Here is a 5,400-nt window from a genome sequence, read left to right on the forward strand (position 1 = left end):
CTCTTTAAAGACTCTCCTGGTTGCTGATCCAGGGACCTGTCCAGGGCAGTGGCGCTAGCTAGCCGGGGAGCACGTCTCAGTGTCATGGTCCAAAACAAACAAATCTGGGCCACAGACCCATGTGAACCTGGCTAGCTGGGAAAACCAGTCCAGTCTAGAAGCCCTCGGCGAACCAGCGCTTGGTCCTGTCCTGGGTGGCATTGGGTGATAGGCAATGCCCAATTTACTTTGAGAGCCGTGGGAAGAAATTGGAGAAAAACCAACGCAGGTACAGGGAGAACATGCAAACTCCATCCAGAACAGTCCAGAGCTGGATTCCAATCCTGAGCCTTCTTCCTGAGAGATGATGGACAAGGGTTGATGCTCTAGTTCTGAGAATATGAGCGAGGGGTTCTGGCGCCTGGTCCATGGTCCCCCACAACGTCTCGTGTCCTTTCTCATGCGACTCTGACATTCTGGGAAGCAATACTGGTGGTCAGGTTCAAGCGGTTGGTGAGTGTCCCTCAGCTGTTTATGGCCCCTAGTGCCTGGCAAACGCAGGCTGGGCGAGAGGTGCAGGACCCTGAGGGCCTCGTGATGACGCCTTTATGGTTGGGGGTCCACTTAGGTCAGACCTGGGCAAATGCGGCCCTTTGGCTGTATTTATGTGGCCCTCCTGGAGTCAGAGTCAAACTGTAAAACTGAACTTGTCTCTGATATTTTTGTCTTGTGCATTGTTTTTTGTTCATTAAGATGCAACTGAAACATAACTTTCTCGTTTGATTATTTTCTATAATTGTTTGTTTTTCTGGAGTATTTCTTGTCCCTTAAAATACATCAGAATTGAAAGTAGATTTTGAAACATATGAGACACATCGAGAATCTTTAAATGGAATGTGGTTTAAATTAAATAAAACACAACAAGCTGACATTTTCTGGGCATTTTTAAGGGCGATTTCATGTGATCCCTTGATTTTTATTTTGAATTTCCTGTTACCCTCCTTTCTTTTTTGACAGCCCCTTTCAACGGTCACAGTACATAACCTGGACCCCTAGGAAATGGAATTGCCGACCTCAGACTTAGATGACGCAGCCAGGTTGAACCATCCTACTGATCCAAAGCCTGCAACAGTCCCCTTCTTCAGTTTGAAATGATTCAAAGAGCAGAGCTCATATTTGGTCCCTCAGTCTGCCCAGAGAACACACCAACACGCCGCTCTTTCACTGAACCTCTGCGTCCCGGCTGACAGCACGTGGAGACATCGCCACGATGCAAAGCTCCAACAGCAGCTACAGTGACACAAATCTCCCAGCATCCACGTCCCTCACCTGTGTCGCGGCTCACGCAGGTTTTCTACCTCGTATTCCAGCTCCAGAGCTGCCGATCGCTCGTAAATCTCTCCAGCAAAAGCTTTTGGAAGCAGAAAAAAACCACTGTTTTTTTTATCAAATGATTCCACTTTTTTTTAATTGCCTGGATGTAATTGCGTCCATATGGCAGCATGTTTCAAACTGTTCCCTCTGAAAATCACACAGCTGGTGTCATCATCTTTTCCCAAAAGCTTTCGGAGAAAATTACTCATTCTGTCGCTTCTGTTTTGTTTAGAGAGAGAAATGTCGCTGAAATATTTTTTATTTATCCTACGGCAGCCGCTCATTACATTTCTCTGGTGTGGTCACATGCTTCCATTACGTTGGTGCTGCTGTTCACCTGTATATCCACCAGGGGGAGCAGCCCTCAGTCAAAAACAAAGATGGCGACTGTGGAGTCAGTATTGAAATATGAAATATGAAACAGAGGCAGCGTTGTCGGAGGTGGCGGTCAGCGAGGCTGTTAAATATATCAGGACTGAGGACGGAGAATTCCCGCCATTGTTATGTCTTTTTTGTGTCTCATTAGAGGTATGTATCGGGGAGTCACAGCAACACTGCCCCCCATGGTTTCCAGTGTAACTGCTCCGTTTGGTCTGTAAGGTTTGTGGAAGGAAATAAATGTAGAGCCTGATCAGAAGGATGAGCCCGGATCAGGATGTCAGGTGCCTTTGATGTGACTTGAGAGGCAGGTGACGTTGCTTTGTTGGCTGGAAACCAGTCAGAGCGAGTAGCGTAAACAACCTCCAATCTGTAGTTGATATTTTGGCCCCTTGCCTAAACACTACACCCGTCTCTGGCCCCAAGTCGCCGCACGGATTTGAGCACAAGATGGGAAGCACAGCCAGTGCGTTGCAGACCTAAAACGACGGCTATGGAGGACGACCTTTGACCCCCAGCCCTGACCCTAACCATCCGCAGTTCCCCGCAGGCTCCACGGGACACGCTGCTTGACTTCCGCCAAACTGAACCCACAAACGTCCTGACTTGTTTTCCTCCTGCGCTGACTTCCATGGCCGTGGGAGTCTCGCGCGGCGCCGCTGTGTTTCATCTATCGCTGTTTTTATTTCATTACTGGACGCCGAGCGCCGGGGAGCACACGTCACCTGAAACAGTCAGATACAGTCACGGCGGATCAAAGAGGGGTTTGATCTAATTCAGCCTCGCCGCGGTGTCATTGTTTATTGGAGGGAAAACTAAACGGGAGGAATTTTTATGAGCTGCACTATCACAGGTGGAGACGTGGCGAGCCGCGTTATTGAGGCGGGCGCAGACAAATTGAGCTGCTGCCATGTGATCGACTTGGTTAACATTTCATAATAAAGGCTGTTGACGCAGGCGGAGGCAATATCTGTATCTGGTCTGAATATTTATTATATTTCACCGTCTGTTTCTGCGGCCGCCAGATAAGCTGTAATTTATACGCCGGCGGAGCAGCCCAGATGTAGTGAGGATAGCGGCTGCAGCGTAATAGAAAAATACACTTAATGGCACAGTTAAGGCCCAATTTAACTCCAGGATTGTCTGTAAAATGTGTTCTATTGGCTGCTGAACTACATGTTCTCAGCCCAGGCCAGGTGCAGATCGCTTTCTTTACGGTCGACTGAAGGAGCCAGAAACAATTGCGTACTTTACTGGTGAAGTGGGGTTTGGAAATTCACGTTGCAATTTACCTGAAAAGCTCAGAGCAAGTGCACAATTGTGCTTAAATTTTTGGTTATTTTGTCCTTCATTTTGACACATTTCAGGGGGTCAAGTCTGTGTTTTATTGCTCACTTCGTCTTCATCTGACTCAGCCGTATTCAGAGTGTCATGGTGCGATGAGTGAAATACACACTCATGACTGCTTGAGTTCGGAATAATGAGGAACCTGAAGGCACCAGCTGTTGTGTGGCGTCACGTACATGTGAGCGCCAAACCTCAACTCTTTTGCTTTACAGTGTTGATGAAGAGCCTTTGCTGGTCTGTAAACTAGTGATGGGCTGGTGAGGCTTCATGACACAGTGTCCTTGGTTTCAGGGTCCACTAGAGGGCAGTCTTGGCCTAAGATTGATGTGAGGTTTTGTTGAAATGGTTGTTGTTCTTCGGCAGAGAGGGCCCTCTAGTGGGCTCTGACCATGAGGTTTCATGAAGCCTCATCGTCCCATCACTACTGAAGGCATGTTGCAGAGGTGTAGCTTGAGGTTGTAGCAAGGCTGCCACCTTCAGCACACAGAGACAGTGTGGCAGCTCAGACATTGCCCCCCGTACCAGACACTTTCCTCATCACCCCCCTCCATGCCGTCGTGCCTCCCCACAGTTACAGGGTCGGCCTTGCCGCGGTGGCTTTCACTTTTTAATCTCAATTAATCGCACTAAACCTGAGTTAACTCCCGATTCATGTCAAATGAATCACACAATTTGCATTCGTTCTAAATGTCATTTAAAGGTGTTATCATCACAAGGGTGGACGATGGCGGTCTAGGTTGTTTTTTTACGGTGACAGTGGTGGGTGGGAGCGAGTTATCCCTCAGGATTTAAAGGTTTATCATCACCAAGTCTCGGCCTCAAAGCCTCGGCCTTCGCTTCCATGCTTCTCCTGAAGGACCTTCCATTCCACCTGTCAGTTCAAGCCGATGGAGGACGTGTCCTCATGTTCAGAGGCCACTAGAGGGCTCTCTTTGCCCAAAGATGTGAGGAATTCAACAACTGTTTCAATGAAACTTCACATCAATTTTAAACCAAGACTGCGCTCTAGTGGGCTCTGGGCACAGTTTCATGAAGCCTCACCAGCCCATCACTAGTGCTGTGCTCACCCAACACATCGTTGACCATTTATATGGAACGTTGTCAGTCCAGTCCGTTTTCAGGGCAAATCAGTGCAAAGGCAGCCCAGTTATCGTCATGGAGGCAGCTGAGGGCCACATGGGGATCTGCAGCTCCCCTCTGCACCGGGTGACCAACGATATTAGCCCAAAACATCACATGAGAAATGATGACTACAGGGTCTCCCCGGTCTCTCCTGTCCCCACCTGGGGATCCAGCACGGCTCCGACGCTCCTGCCAAGTCAGCGCTTTGGGGTCAGATCAAATAACTGGAAATTCATTCGTCAGCAGAACAACAGAACTGGTGCCCGCCCCCCCACCCCGACTCAGCAGATCCGCCCGAGTCGAGAAAGACGTGGGAGGGTTGGGGAGGAGGCGCCGTTAGAAGGCGTTACAACTTCTGTGTGAAGTCGGATTTGTCCAAATGATTGGACTCATTGAAGGATAGCGCGGACAGATATTCCCATTAGCCGAGCGCGCTCACTATCACACCTCATTTAGAGCCGGGATCAAGCAGATTTCAAAGATTTGAGGATTCTTTTCAAGCCAGCGCAGAAGAAAGGCGTCGGAGGCCCCGCGGACACGGCTCAGGCGGCGCAGTTCTGGTGTCACTGGGAACCACGGAGCGTCCAATTAAAAGCTCCAGCGCAGTAAATCATTATTTAGCTTCCCTGAGGGGAGAAAAGCCAATATTGAGAATCACAACATTTAAACGTCCCGGCGGCCGCAGGTTGTCGAAGCAGCTTCAGCTCCGGAGACACCGGCGCTGTGGGACGCCAGTCTCGGAGCGGGAAAATCCATACGCAGGTCAGAAATCCCACTCATTGTTGGGTCACCTGATATCCCTAATAACTGGTGTTTACATGGCTGCTTTGACGGTGGGTAGCCTGAGGCGCCCCCTGGGGGGGAAATCAAGACGTGCACGCGCTTCGCTGTGAGTGACAGGGATGTTGCCAGGACGCTCACAATAACCTCACATCACCACTCCAATGCAAGTCAGCGATGACTAGGCCGTTTTTTAACCAAATATATTTCTATGCACGACTTCATTTTGCATGTTTCTCATGAAGATTCTGTATCACTGTGACTGCCATTCATAGATACATGAACATTCTTTTTTAATATTTTTCGTCGTCTCGTGTTTTGTGTTTATAAATGTCTGTCTTTATCATTTACTTGGTCATATTTCACTCAAACATCGGCTTGAATGAAGTGAAGCTACATGCACTAGCAGTAGCTTAGTGG

This window comes from Synchiropus splendidus, chromosome 12 (genome assembly GCF_027744825.2).
Source record: "Synchiropus splendidus isolate RoL2022-P1 chromosome 12, RoL_Sspl_1.0, whole genome shotgun sequence".
Lineage (NCBI taxonomy): Eukaryota > Metazoa > Chordata > Actinopteri > Syngnathiformes > Callionymidae > Synchiropus > Synchiropus splendidus.